Source organism: Mustela erminea, chromosome 8 (genome assembly GCF_009829155.1).
Source record: "Mustela erminea isolate mMusErm1 chromosome 8, mMusErm1.Pri, whole genome shotgun sequence".
Lineage (NCBI taxonomy): Eukaryota > Metazoa > Chordata > Mammalia > Carnivora > Mustelidae > Mustela > Mustela erminea.
This window is the reverse complement of record NC_045621.1, coordinates 94,062,482-94,078,497: the sequence shown is the minus strand read 5'-3', so window position 1 is coordinate 94,078,497 and position 16,016 is coordinate 94,062,482.

Here is a 16,016-nt window from a genome sequence, read left to right as displayed (position 1 = left end):
TTGTGACATGCATCAGTCCTTCATTCACTTTTTCATGGTGACTTAACATAAGAACGTTGCCCCTTAAAACATTTCGGTAACCCAGTTCCCTGACCTTAGCTGAGTTCTCACAGTTGTACACCACTCTCCCAAAATTTTTCATTCTCCCCAAGGGAGACCATATGCTTGAAATACCAACTCCCCTTTGCCCTTTCCCCTTGGCTCCTGCAGCCACATACAAAGTTGTGTGTCTGGACGCTTCATATAAGTGGGATCATACAGTATCTGTCCTTCCATGACTGGCTGATTTCACTCAGCATGGAAACTTTCAGGTTCAATCCGTGTTGTAGCCTGTGTCAGAGCTCCCTTCATTTTTAAGGCTGAATCATGTTCCATCGTGTGTATACCACATTTTGTTTATCCATTTATCTGTCTGTGGACACTTGGGTGGCTTCCACCTTTTGGCTGATGTGAGAAATGCTGCTCTGAATAAGGGAACTTCTACTTTCAATTTTTGGGGCATATAGGCTGCAGGAAATTCTGTTTTTAATATTTTGAGAATCCACCATATTTTTTTTCCACAAATGAACCATTTTACTTCATTCCTTCATAGGGCAGAATAAGATTGCCATTTATGGATCTCATTTTGTTTATCTTTTTTTTTGGTTTGTTTATCCTTTTCCTCATTTTGTTTATCCTTTTTCCCATGGATGGACATTTGCATAGTTTCTGGGTTTTGCCTGTTGTGAACACTGCTGCTTTGAATATTCCTGTACATTTTTGTTTGTTTGAACCAGTGTTTTCAATTTTGGGGATATATATCTAGGAGTACAGTTGTTGAACTGTATGGTAATTCTACTTTGACCTATTTGAGTAAATGCCTAACTATTTTATACGTAGACTGCACCATTTTTCACAAGCGAGGTTTAAGAGTTTCAGTTTCTCAACATCCTTTTTTATTTTTATTTTTCTTGATCAGAGTGATTCTACTTGTGTATAAGGACATCTAACTGGTTTAAATCTTCATTTCCATAAAGACTTATGATGTTTAATATCTATTCATTATGCTATTCACCATTTGTATGATTTCTCTGGAGAAGGGTCTAACCAAGTCCTTCATCCATTTTAAAAACGAGGTTATCTTTTTGTTGAGGAGTTGTAAAAGGTCTTTACATATTCTGGACAACAGACTCTTATTAGATAAATAATGTACAAATATTTTCTTCCATTCTGAAGGCTGTCTTTTTACTTTCTGGATAGTATCTTCTGATGTACAAAGATGTTTAGTTTTTTTTTTTAATTTTTACATTTCTTTTTTAAGAGTCAGCGAGAGAGAGTGTGTGAGTGGATGGGGCAGAGGGAAAAGGAAAGAGAATCTTAAGCAGGCCCCAAAATAAGTGTGGAGCCTGGGGTGGGGCTCAATCTCATGACCCTGAGATCATGATCTGAGCCAAAATGAAGAGTCAGATGGTTAACCAACTGAGCCAACCAGGCGCCCAGGACAGATTTTTAATTTTGAGATATTATTTTATTTATTTTTTCTTTCCCTTATGTGTTGGTGTCAGATCTAAAAGCATTGCTACATCCAAGGTTATGAAGATTTATCCCCATTTGTTTCTCTTAGAGTTTATAATTTTACCTCTTACATTTAAGCCTTAAACTTATTTTGAGTTAATATGGTGTGACATAAGGGTCCAGTTCTATTCCTCTGTACATGGATAACCAATTGTCCAGCACCCTTTGTTGAAAAGACCATTCTGTCCCCCTAGTGTAATGTCAAAATTCAGAGGACCATAGATGAAGGGGTTCATTTCTGGGCTCTCAGTTAAATCCCACTGATCTGTATGCATACTTAAAAATTTTTATTTTGTTTATTTAAATTTTTTTAAAAATTTAAATCCAATTAATTAATATATAATATATTATTTGTTTCAGGGTGTATGCATATTTTTATGACTGTGTCACAATGTTTTTTTTTTTTAAAAGATTTTATTTATTTATTTGACAGAGAGAGATCACAAGTAGGCAGAGAGGCAGGCAGAGAGAGAGGAAGGGAAGCAGTCTCACCGCTGAGCAGAGAGCCCAATGTGGGACTCGATCCCAGGACCCTGAGATCATGACCTGAGCCGAAGGCAGCGGCTTCACCCACTGAGCCACCCAGGCGCCCCTGTATCACAATGTTTTATTTACTGTTGCTTTGTATTAATATTTGAACTTTGGAAGTATAATCTTTCACCTTTGATTTTCTTTTTCAAGATGGAGTTGGCTATCTTGTGGTCCCTTAAAATTCCATATGACTGTTAAGATTAGCTTGTGCATTTCTTTCCAAAGGCCTTTGTGAAATTTCTTGGGAACACATTGAATTTCCACATTGCATTGTGTACTGTTGCCAGCTTATCAATAGTATGTCTTGTATGTCTTTTTATCACCATGGGGTAGCCTCAGATTTATTTACATTTCCCTTACTTTCAGCAATGTTTTTGTAATTTTCAGTGTATAAGACTTAACACCATGTTGATATTCCCTAAAATGGAATTATTTTCTTAAATTCCTTTTTGGATGATTCATTGCTAGTGTATACAAATAAGAGATATTTTTGTGTATTGATATTTTGTCCTATAAATTTGAGGAATTAGGGAACTGGCTGTATCATTTTTTTGTTGATTCTTTAGGAAGCTCTCTATATAAGATGATGCCATCTCTGGTCTCTGAATAGACCTAGTTCTACTGTTTCCTTTCACATGTGGATTCCTTATTTCTTACCTCATTGTTCTGGGTAGAACTTTCACTACAATACTGAACAAGGAATGAAAGGCAGCATCATGGACTCGGTTGTGATTTCAGAGGAGAGCTGTCAGTCCTCAAAATTGAGCATAGTGTTTGATTAGGGTTAGGGTGGGGTTCAGGTTAGGGATTAGGGTTAGGGTCTCCCTGTCCTATGCTGTACAGAGTCCATTCTTCTCTGGTAACCAGATTGATCTTTCCAGAGCATAGTCTTTGAGACTCTCTGTGATCCCCTCCCTAGCTGCCTGTCCTCTCCAGCCTCATCTCTCCCACCATATTCCCCCCAACCCTGTGGGCCTCCCAGGTGTATGGTTGTCCCCCATGAGCCTCAGGCCTGATGCCAAGCCTTTACATTTTCTCTGCCCTCTGCCAGGGGCACTTTTCTCTCCCCCTGTTTCATGTCTGGCTTGTTCCCCCATTGGCTGGACCTGAACTTGCCCCTGGTGACATGACTCATGTCTGCTGGGTGTGTGGTCTTGTCCCCTATTTAAATGTAGTGCCCACCTTCCTTGTGTGAGTGATTTACTAACCTGCTAGGTGTAGTACAGGCAGAGGGAAGTAGCCTTAGTGTCTGTGTGAAGAAATCAGTCTCAGGGTGCCTGGGTGGTTCAGTCATTAAGCATCTGGCTTCGGCTCAGGTCATGATCCCAGGGACCTGGGATCAAACCCTGCCATGTCCTGCTCCCTCCTCGGTGGGGAGCATGCTTCTCCCTAACCCACTCCCCCTCCTTGCGTTCCCTCTCTAGCTGTCTCTCTCTCTGTCAAATAAGTAAATAAATAAAACCTAAAAAAAAAAAGTCTCAGAGGGGCTCATCACCCTTGCTGATAGGGGGGCACCGGCTGTCACCACAGGTAGTCCCCTCAAAGAGACAAGACTTCCAACTTCTTGGGCCCGGGGAGATGTTGAGACCTAGACCTGGAAGCTTACACTCCTGGATTCATGGCTGGGGCCTAAGCAAGCCCCCTCTTCTTCCAGTGGTCCTCTTTGCCCTTCTCTGCCCATGAGCTGGACCTGATTCCTGATCTGGGGAAGGTCAAGGGTGACCGCTCCTAGGAATAGTAGTGGTTGACTGATGGACCTTGTCAGCAAGAGGCCCAGTAGCCTTCAAGGGAGGACCCTATAGGTGGTATGGACAGCTCTATGGAGGCCAATGACAGCTCACTCAAAGCAAAGTGGGGCAGGAGGCCAGCCCTGCTGATTCCCATCTGTAGGCCATAGAAAAGATGGCTGTGCCCAAAGGTGCTCCACTCCTGGCAGGTGGGGACAGGACTTGCAGAGGGTTGGCCAGGTGAGGGCACCTGCAGGGTTTGCCTGGGAGCTCAGCACAGGGAGAGTGTTCTTGGCTCCAGCATGTTGACTGTGGTGTTTGTTTTCCACCTCTGAAGCCTCAGGCTCCCCTTTGTATGATAGAATGCTAATGGCCCCCATTTCTGGGAGCAGAAGCTAGGGTGGCCTCATAAGCAGACTTGCTTGGGACAGGCTGGGAGAGTGGCTATTGCTTAAAGCAGCCCAGGGCCTGCCCCCTTGAAGAAGGTGTACACATCCATGGCCCCCAGCTCTGGGATCTGTTGCCATCCTCTGACGTCACCCTCCTCCCACCTGGTCCCTTGTCCCTGTAGATAGGTTGTCTTCCTGGAGCTGTTTCTGTAGAGGGCAGAGAAGCCCATCATAGTGGGACACATGGTCACCTACTAGGTCTCACCAACAAGTGGGCTGCTGGGCCCATGTGCCCACCTGGGAGAGAGCTGGAGGGTGGTAGTCCTTGAGGTCTCCAGCACCTGCACTTGCAGGATATGTGTATGGAGTGCATGGCGATGGTCAGCCACTTCTGTGAACCATCCTTTTTCTGTGAGGTGGATGACCTGGTGTGTGTGGATGTGGACATAAAGTTCTGTGATCATGTGGGCATGGAGATCTTGTCTCCCTTCTTTGGCACCCTGCACCCCATTTTCTACTGGCTGGCCTCAGCTACCAGCACCAGTCACAGTCCCAGATTCACATCCCTAGGGACAAGGGCAATGTTTACTACATGGGGACTTTCTTGGGGGGTTTGGTGGTGAAGGTTCACTGATTGGCTTTGGCCTGTCACTAGGTGATGGGGGTTAACCTACACAATGGGACCACAGTTGTGTAGCACTTGAACAAAAGCCACTTGAACAGACACCTGCTGGACCACAAGCCCACCAAGGTGTTATCTCCAGAGGACCTGTGGGACCCGTGGCTGCTGGACTGCCCTCCTCTCCCTTCATGAAGAAGCTGAGATTCATGGCTATGCCCAAGAATCACCAGGATAACTGGGACTCATGAGGGGTTGTCCCAGGAGGACCTGTGGGACCCATGGCTGTGGGACGGTCCCCTGAAGGACCTGTGGGACCCATAGTGGCTGGGCTGCCCTCCCCCAACCCTTCACGAGGAGGCTGAGATTTGGGGTCATGCCCAAGAATCAGCAGAACATCTGGGACTCATGAGGAGCTGTCCCAAGAGGACCTGTGGGACCTGCAGCTCCTGGGCTGACCCTGGAGGACCTGTGGGACCCACGGTGTCTGGGCTACCCACCCCCATGAAAAGGCTGAGATTCAGGCCATGTCGAAGAATCACCAGGGCATCCAGGACCCATGAGGGACTGGCCCCATTTCCATCAGGGTGTGCTATCCTGAGGAGAGCGTCAGAGCAGATTCCTACTTCTGTCCCCTCAGGGGAGACTGTGAGCCCAGCACTACCCAAATGGGCATGTCCAGGGCCTCCAACTGCACTTGCACACAGGAGGCCTGCCTGGGGACACAAGGTCCTCTCTTTGTGGTCATTACATTTTTGTAACTTCTGGGTCATTTGCAGCTGTGAACAGCTCCAGTTTTTTTTTTTTTTTTTTTTAAAGATTTTATTTATTTATTTGACAGAGAGAGATCACAAGCAGGCAGAGAGGCAGGCAGAGAGAGAGAGAGGAGGAAGCCGGCTCCCTGCTGATGAACAGCTCCAGTTTTATGTTGGATGTTTTTCTGTGTTAATGCTGAGCAGCCATCTTTAAAAAGAACACTCAAGGGAAAAAGTTTTCTTCCTGGTTCTAGACAGACACTGCCTGGTGGGACTGGGAGTGGCCCTGCAGCAGCCATGGAGCCAGGATGGCCTCTGGTTGCGTCTTCCCTCCCAGTCACTGCACCTTGCCATGGCCATGAGGCTTCAAGTTCAAGGGTGCACCGAGCCACCTCTCAGACCTCCAGTCCCCTGACTGCCAGAGACCATGGCTGCAGCCACTAGCTCAGCCTCCATGGAGCACAGAGCCCTTTGGGTTGTTGGTTTCTGCTTTGGTTTTATTTTTTATTTTTTAATTTAATTTAATTGTTAAAATTTAAATTCATTAGCCAACATATGGTACATCAGTAGATTTTAAATGTAATGTTGGGTGATTCATTAGTTGCCTGTAGCACCCAGTGCTCATCACAACATGTGCCCTCCTTAATACCTGTCACCCAGCTACCCCATCCCGCCACCCCCCTCCCTTCTGTAACCTTCAGTTTAGTTCCTGGAGTCCAGCATTTTTCATCATTTATCTCCCTCTCTGACTTCTTCCCATTCAGTTTTCCCTCCCTTCCCCTGCGGTCCTCCACTCTATTCCTTATGTTCCATGTATGAGTGAAACCATATGGTAATTGTTTTTATCTGCTTGACTTATTTCTTTCAGCATAATCCCCTCCAGTTCCATTCATGTCATTCATGTCATTGCAATGCATTGCATTGCATTCATGTCAATGCAAATGGTGGCTATTCATCCTTTCTGTTGGCTGAGTAACATTCCATTGTATATATGGACCACATCTTCTTTATCCATTCCTCAGTTGAAGGATATCTAGGCTCCTTCCACAATTTGGCTATTGTGGACATTGCTTCTATGAACATTGGGGTGCAGGTGGCCATTTTTTTTTGCTACATCTATATCATTGGGGTAAATATGCAAAAGTGCAATTGCTGGGTTGTAGGGCAGCTCTATTTTCAACTTCTTGAGGAATCTCCTCAGTGTTTTCCAGGGTGGCTTCCCCTGGTTGGATTCCCACAAACAGTGTAAAAGGGTTCCCCTCTCTCCACATCCTCACCAACACCTGTCCTTTCCTGACTTGTTCATTTTAGCCGTTCTGATTGGTGTAATTTTGTATTTCATTATGGATTTGATTTGTATTTCCTTAATGTTGAGGGATGTTGAGCACGTTTTTATGTGTCTGTTGGCCATTTAAATGTCTTCTTTGGAGAAATCTCTGTTCATGTCTTTAGCCTATTTCTTGATTGAATTATTTGTTCTATGGTTGTTGAGTTTGGTAAGTTCTTTCTAAAGTTTGGATACTAGTCTTTTATCTATGTCACTTGAAAATACCCTCTCTTGTTCTGTTTGTTGTCTTTTGGTTTTGTTGACTATTTCCTTTGCTATGCAAAAGCTTTCCATCTTGATGAAATCCCAACAGTTCATTTTTGCTTTTGTTTCCCTTGCTGTTGGAGACATGTCTAGCAAGAAGTTGCTGTGGCTGAGGTCAAAGAGGTTGCTGCCTATGTTTGGATGAATTACTCTCCCATATTGAGGACTTTCATCCATTTGGAGTTTATTTTTTGTGTATGGTATAAGGAACTGGTCCAGTTTCATTCTTCTGCACATGGCTGTCCCATGTTCCCAGCACCAATTAAAATAGAAGAGACTGTCTTTTTTCCATTGGATATTCCTTCCTGCTTTGTCAAAGATTAGTTGACCATAAAGTTGAGGGTTTATTTCTGGTTTCTCTATTCTGTTCCATTGATCTATGTGTCTGTTTTTGTGTCAAAACCATACTGCCTTGATGATTACAGCTTTGTAATAGAGCATGAAGTCTGCAGTTGGGCTGCCACCAGTTTTAGTTTTCTTCTTCAACATCCCTTTAGCTACATGGGATCTTTTCTGCTTCCATACAAATTTTGGGATTATTTGTTCTAGTTCTGTGAAAAATGTGGATGGTATTTTGATAGGGATTGCATTGAATCTGTGGATTGTTCTATGTAGCATAGACATTTTCCACAATATTTGTTCTTCCAATCCCTTAGCGTGGAACATTTTTCCATTTGTTTGTGTCTTCCTCCATTTCTTTCATGACTATTGTATAGTTTTCTGAATACAGATCCTTTGCCTCTTTGGTTAAATGGATTCCTAAGTATCTTATGGTTTTGGGTGCAGTTATACATGGGATGAACTCCTTATTTTCTCCTGCCACTTTACGGAATTCCTGGATAAGTTCTAGCAGTTTTGGGGTGGAGTCTTTTGGGTTTTCTGTACGAAGTATCCTTTTGTTGGCAAAGGGTGAGAGTTTGACTTCTTGTTTCCCAATTTGGATGCATTTTATCTCTTTTTGTTGTCTGATTGGACAAGGAATATCCAATAGGCTGAATGTTTGATATGCTAGGAATGCTAGTACTATGTTGAACAACAGTGATGAGAATGGGCATCCCTGTCATGTTCCTGAACTGTAGGGAAGAGTTCTCAGTTTTTCCCCATTGGAAATGGTACTCCCTGTGGGTTTCCCATAGATGGCCTTTATGATGTAGAGGCACGTACCCTCTATCCCTCCATGGTGAAGTTTTGATCAAGAAAGGATGCTTTAATTTGTCAAATGCTTTTTCTGCATCTACTGACAGGATCCTATGGTTCTTGTTCTTTCTTCTATTAAGGTAGTGTATTCTGTTGATTGATTTGCGGTTGTCAACCACCCTTGCAGCCCAGGAATAAATTTTGATTTGGTTGTGGTGGTGAGTCATCCTTTTTTTTTTTTTTTTTTGTTAAAGATTTTATTTATTTATTTGACAGAAAGAAAGAAATCACAAATAGACAGAGAGGCAGGCAGAGGCAGAGGGGGGAAGCAGGCCCCTGCTGAGCAGAGAGCCCAATGAGGGCTCGATCCCAGGACCCTGAGATCATGACCTGAGCTGAAGGAAGAGGCTTAACTCACCGAGCCACCCATGCACCCCATAAATCATCCTTTTAATGTACTCTTGGATCCTATTGGTTAGTATGTTGGTGAGAATTTTTGCATCCTTATTCATCAGGGATAGTGGTCTGTAATTCTCCTTTTGGGTGGGGTCTTTGTCTGGTTTTGGGATCAAGGTAATTCTGGCCTTATCAAAAGGGTATGGATGTTTTCCTTCCAGTTCTATTTATTTGGAAAAAGTTTCAGAAGAAGAAGTATTAAATCTTCTTTAAATGTTTGTAGAATTCCCCTGGGAAGACATCTGGCATTGGGATCTTGTTTCCTGGGAGATTTTTGATGACTGCTTCAATTTCCTTGCTGATTATGGGTCTCTTCAGGTTTCCTTTTCTACCCAGTTCAGTTTTGGTCATGTTTCTGGGAATGCATCCATTTCTTCAAGACTGCCTGATTTATTGACACAGAGTTGCCATCCTCTGTTCTTATAATTGTTTGTATTTCTTTAGTGTGGGGTATGATCTCTCCTTGATTCATGATTTTATTAATTTGGGTCCTTTGTCTTTTCCTTTGGAGAAGTCTGGCCAGGATATATCAATCTTATTAATTCTTTCAAAGAATCAGCTCCTAGTTTCTTTGATCTGTTCTACTATTCTTTTGGTTTCTACTTCATTGATTTCTGCTCTCATCTTTATTATTTCTCTTCTCCTCTGGGTTTAGGCTTTCTATGCTGCTCTTTCTCCAGCTCCCTTAGCTGTAGGGTTAAGTTATGTATTTGAGACCTTTCTTGGTTCTTGAGAAAAGCTTGTAGTGCTATATACTTCCCTCTTAGAACTTCCTTTGCTATGTCCCAAAGATATTGAATAGTTGTGTTTTCATTCTCATATGTTTCCATGAATTTTTAAAATTCATCTTGAATTGACTGGTTGACCCATTCATTCTTTAGTAGGATGCTCTCTAGCCTCCATGTTATTGAGTTCTTTCCAGCTTCCTCTTGTGATTGAGTTCCATTTCAAAGCACTGTGGTCTGATAATATGCAGGTAATGATCCCATTCTTTTAGGATGAGAATGAACATGGAAGCCTCCCAATCTCTGTCCCTGAACCTGAGAGCTCAGGGTCCACTCCTCAGTAAAGCCTCACAGGAAAGAAGTCAATCCTTCGTGTCTCCCTGGTCTCTGTCTGCACTTCATGCTAACCGGACTTGTGACTGAGCAGTTCTGTCTCTAGCACACGATGCTGTTTGGAGTCTCCAAACCCAGCAGACTCCTGCAGCATGCTCAGGCACCATTCCTCCTGGGGGAAGAATGGGGCTTTCCCCTGTTGTGCTGCTTCTTGGGCCCCTTCTCAAAGAGCAGTGTCCAGACTGTGCCTTGGATCACAGTTTATGGCACCCTCCAGCTTAGAGGCCAATCCTGAGCTCACTTTTTACAGCTGTCTTCCCTGCTCTGATACCTGGGAGCTCTGTTGCCCTCAAGTGCCCCTGGTCTTCCTGGGTTCCCGAGGATCCTGAGACCACACTATCCCCTCGAGAGTTCCAGTGCCTGCTTAGCCACCAGAGTGACATCCCTCACCAGAGCAGACTTCTAAAAGTTTCAATTTTGTGCTCTGCTGCCCCTAGCACTTGGCGGTAGCCAGCTGACTGGGCCTCCTTCCCCCCACGGTTTATCTTCCTGCCTAGCAACTTAGACTCACTTTTCTGTTATCTCCTACCTTGTTGAAAGTGGTTGCTTTTCTGTTTGTAGAGTTGCAGCTGTTCTTTTCTTGGATTTCTGCTTGAATTTGCAGGTGTTCAGAATGGTTTGATAGCTATTGACCTTGGACCAGATGAAATTAAGGTTTCCTACTCCTCCACGACCTTGGACTTTCTCTGTCTTCTTTGTCTTCTTTCTCCAGATTGCTTCAGTTATTTGGGGACTTTTGTGATTCCATACAAATTTTAGGACTGTCTTCTATTTCTTTGAATAATGCATTGGAATTCAGATAGGGACTTCATCACATCTGTAGATTGCATTGGATACGGTGGACATGTTAACAATATTAACCTCCCAGTTAATGAGCATGGTGTATACTTCTGTTTATTTGTGTTGTCTTCCACATTCACCCACCAACATGCACATGCTTTTCTTTCCTTTTCTGCCATGTGTTTAGTATACCAGGTCTTTCTCATTCTTGGTTACTTTAATTCCTAGAGTCTTTTTTGTTTTTGTTTTTTGCTTGATGTAATTGTCAGTGGCATTGCTTTCTCAATTTCTCTTTGTGACTGTTTGTCATCAGTATATAGAAATACAAGTTGGGGCACTTGGGTGGCTCAGTCAATTAAGTGTCTGCCTTCAGATCAGGTCATGATCCTGGAGTTCTGGGAATGAGTTGGCATTGGGTTTCATGCTCAGCAGGGAATCTGTTTTTCCCTGCTGCTCTGCCTCCCCCTGCTTGTGCTCTCTCTCTCTCTCTTTCTCTCTCTGTGTCAAATAAATACATTATTTAAAAAAAAGAAATGCAGTGGGTCTCTGTATATTGACTTTGTATCCTGCAGCTTTACTGAATTTGTTTATTCTGACAGGTGTTATTTATTTATTTATTTTTGTGGACTCTTTAGGGATTTCTACATATAGTATCATGTCATCTGCAAATAGTGACCATTTTCTTTTTTATTTAGATTTCATATTTTGTTTTGTTTTTGTCTAAATGGTTTGGTGAAGGCTTTAATTATGATGAGGAATGAAAGTGGTAAGAGTGGCCATCTTTATCTTGCTCTTGCTGGTAGTGGAAAGTTTTTGGCATTTCACCCTTGAGTATAACGTCAGCTATGGACTTTTCATGTAGGGCCTTTGTTTGGTTGAGGTACATTCCCTCAATACCCAGATGGTTTAGAGTCTTTCTCACAAATGCATATTGAATCTTGTCAAGTGTTCTTTTTGCATCCATTGTAACAATCCTAGGACTTTTATCTTTTATTTTCTTAAGGTGGGGTATCCCACTCATGGATGTGCAGATGTGGAATCATCCTTGCATCCCTGGAATAAATCCCGCTGGACCGTGTTATGTGATTCTCCTGATGTATTGTTGAATTACTTTTGCCGATAATTTGTTGAGGATTTTTACATCTCTGTTCATGAGGAATATTAGCCTTTCCTTTTCTTGTAGTGTCCCTGTCTTGTTTTGGTAGCAGGATTATGCTGCCTTCATAAAATGAGTTTGGATGCATGCCCTTCTCTCCTATTTTTTAAACAGTTTGACAAGGGTTGGTATTGATTCTTCTACCATCCTGTTGAAATCCTCAGTGAAACTGTCTGGTCTTTGGCATTTGTTTGTTAGGAGGATTTGATTATCAAATAATGTTTTTACCAATGATCAGTCTGTTTAGATTTTTTTTCTTCAGTTCAGTCTTTCTATGTTGTTGTTAGGAACTTACCCATTTCTCCTAGGTTGTCCAAGGTGTTGGCCTCTACTTGCTCATAGTACTCTCTTACTATCCTTTGTATTTTGTGGTATTCATGGTAATAGGTCATCTTTTTTTTTTTTTTTTTGCACATTTTAAAATTTAAATTCAATTAGCCACAGTGTAGTTTTTGATGTAATGGTCAATGATTCATTAGTTGCACGCAACACCCAGGGCTCATCACCACATATCCCCTCCTTAATACCCATCACCCAACTATCTTGCCCCCCAATGTACCTCTTCTCCAGTTTGTTTCCTATGATTAAGAGTCTCTCATGGTTTGTCTCCCTCCCTGATTTCTTCATATTCAGCTTTCTCTCCCTTCCCCTGTGATCCTCCACACTATTCCTTGTGTTCCACATGTGAGTGAAACCATATGATAATTGTCATTCTCTGCTTGACTGATTTCACTTTGTATAAGCCCCTCCAGATGTGGAATCATCCTTGCATCCCTGGAATAAATCCCGCTGGACCATGTCAATGCAAATGGTGGGTATTCATCTCTTCTGATGACTGAGTACTATCCTATGGTATGTATGTATCACATCTTCTTTATCCATTCCTCTGTTGAAGGACAGCTCAGTTCCTTCCACAGTTTGGCTATTGTGGACATTGCTGCTATGAACATTGGGGAGGATGTGCCCCTTATTTTCATCTGCATCTGTATCTTTGGGATAAATACCCATTAGTGCAATTGCTGGATCATAGGACAGTTCTATTTTACTTTTTGAGGAAACTCCATGCCATTTTCGGGAGTGGCTACACCAGCTTGCATTCCCACCAACAGTGTTAGAGGTTCCCCTTTCTCCACATCCTTGCCAACACTTGTTTCTTTGTCTCTTATTCATTTTAGCCATTCTAACTGCTGGAAGGTGATATCTTATTGTGGTTTTGAATTCCCCAATGGCAAGTGATGTGGGACATTTTTTCATGGTCTGTTGACCATTTGTGTATCTTCTTTGGAGAAGTGTCTCTTCCTGTCTTCTGCCTTTTTTTGAGTGGATTCTTTGTTTCTTGGGTGTTGAGTTTGAGAAGTTCTTTGTAGATCTTGGATACCAGACCTTTATCTCTCATGCCATTTGAAAATATCTTATTTTATTCTGTAGGTTGCCTTTTAGTTTTGTTAATTGTTTCCTTTGCTGTGCAGAAGCTTATATTTTAATGAAGTCCCAACAGTTCATTTTGCTCTTGTTTCCCTGGGCTTTAGAGACATGTCTTGCAAGAAGTTGCAGTGTCCAAGGTCCAAGAGGTTGCTGCCTGTGTTCTCCTCCAGGGTTTTGATGTGAGACAGGAATTAATTATCTTTCTTTCCTCATGTGTTTGAGTCCTCTCTCTTTCTTGATGAGTCTAGCTAAAAGTACTCCAGTTTTATCTTTCCAAAAAAGGTAGCTCATGTTTTCATTTCCTTTTTTTCCCCCTCCATTAGACTTATTTCTATATTCTTTTTTGTTATTTCCTTATTTGTACTGGTATGGGGCTTTGCTCCTTTTTTTTTTTTCCTTCCCATTTCTTTCTCATGTAAAATTAGGTTGGTTATTAGAGAGCTTTCAGGTGGCTTGACAAAGACTGGAATTTCTATGAAATTCCCCCTTGGAACTGCTTTTGCTGCATCCCCTAAATTTTTGCATGTTCTCTTTTTCATTAGGCTCAGGGTACTTTTAAAATTTCTTTTGACTTCTTCTTTGACCATTGGTTGTTTAGTGGCATGTTCTTAAATCTCCACATAATTCTGACTGTCCTGTTTTCTTCTTGTGACTGATTTCTACTGTCATACTATTGTGGTTGGACAAGATTTGAAACAGAGGGTGAAGGGAGCATTCGGTTTAATGTTTAGCTTCCTAGGTATTTTTTCTGAGGAAAGACCACATGTTCTGTGGAGTGGGAGCAACGTTTTATGGGACTGGAACAGGGGGTGAGGTCAACCCTTGTTAGAATTACTGATTACTACCATGCATGCTGTGTACCACTGTTCACACTGTAGCCCTGATGGACTTGTACTTCCTTAGAAACATTTTGTAGGAGGTGCAGGGGTGGCCTTCTCTAACAGAAAGGTGCCAGGTCCCAGGTCCACAACCAGAATGTATGGTCCCAGGTCAGCAACCAGAATGTATGGTAAATTGGGGATCAGAATTCAACTTTCAGTGGGAAGTGACAGAAATGGGGCATGGTGTGCTTCATGACAATACTGAGATCCCAAGTGACCCGTGGGTGTTGGTGGTGGGTTGGGCAATGGGGCCTATGGGTCTGTCTCATCAGAACCTGTGGAATTCAGGGAAAGCCTCCTGTTGAGTTGTGTGAGGACATGTAGACAGCAGTCTCTGGCAGGCACAAGTGTCACACTGGACCATGACCAGAGGGCAGTGTATGGTGGGAGCCATTGCTTGGTTTCTATGAAAACTGATCAGGATTTCTATGAAAACTGTGATTCCTAGTAGCAGCATGGGAGAGGAGGGCAGTGGTGGTGCCCACTTCCTAGGGTTGTGGTCAGGACTATTCTGGAGCTCACTGAAGTAAATCATGCCTAGCACAGGAGGCACCGAGTCACTGTAGCTGTGGGCACAGTGCCCATGTCACTTTTGTGCCAGCCAGTTCATGCTGCTGCCTCCTACTTTTCATCATCTTCATGGTCATGAGCCTCTGCTCTTCCCCATGGCTCCTGGGGTATTGCCCTCCATCATCTGGCCCTCCTCTCTGGGGTCCTGTGCAACACAGTGCCTGGGTAGCCTTCTCAAGAGATAGCTCTGTCCGTCCCCTGATGGAACACTTTTATGGATCCCCTGTGAGATGAGTACAATGCCCTTCCCTGGAAGGGGGCTACAGGCCCCCAATCAGGAGAGCCATATCTTCCTTTTTAGCCTGGCCTGCCCTCCTCTCAGTCTTCCTCAGGGAAGCTATCCCCAGTTCCTGAGCTGATAGCTCTGACCTTAAAAACCAATATTGTTTTCTATTTCTCCATGCCTTAGTTCATCCATGCCATGTCCTTCAAGCCTATTAGTGGTTTTTCAGCAGTCCTGCAGGACTGTCTGCTCAATGAGGAGATGACCTGGGAGGGCCAACCTTCCCTCCCACCTCCCTCAGCACATCCCTGATTCCTGAGGGCAGCTGAGGGTTGAGGGACCTGAGCCAGCCCATCCTGAGCCCAGGCTCTGTGGCAACTATGTAGACAGATATACGCCATGAACAGTGGACAACTAGCATGGACCAGAGGCAGGCAGTTCATCTTTCTCATTCTTTCACCCCCCTCCCTCCCAGAAGTAGCTCAGAGCAGCATCCGAGCCCTGCATCTTGAGATTCTGTGACCTGCGCCTCCTGTCTTTATTAGGTGACCTCAGTGGTTTCCTGTTGCTTCTACCTCCCATACCCATTCCCATGGAAGTTCCTGGATCAGGGAAGGGATTGTACCCTTGTCTATACTTCCACCTCTTCCTGCCCAGCACCCAGCCCATCCACCTTTGCATCTTCCATGGATGTGCTTGGAAGGAAGCCCATCCACAGGGATTTGCTAAATGGATCTGGGGAATGATCATCGAGTTAGAGATTCAGGATAGAGAAACAACCTTCTCTAAAACCTGTCCCACAATCTCTATCTCACACTAAAACAGAGACAATAATAGCTTCCTGGACTGTGAAGTGGCATCTGTCTCTATTTGCACTGTTGAATGACTATGTGCTGAGCCTGAACAGAAAGGGACCATGGCTTCTGTGGGCTAGGATTAACAGTTAAAGTATAAGAACTCAGTGAAATTTGAATTTGAGGCATAGAGTGAATAAATATTGTTGAGGAAATACTCCCAAGTAGGGCTTATGAACATTGCACAGCAAAAGCTTTTTCGAATAGTTTACTGAAAGAAAAAAAAATCTTTTTTTTTCATGTTTTGTTT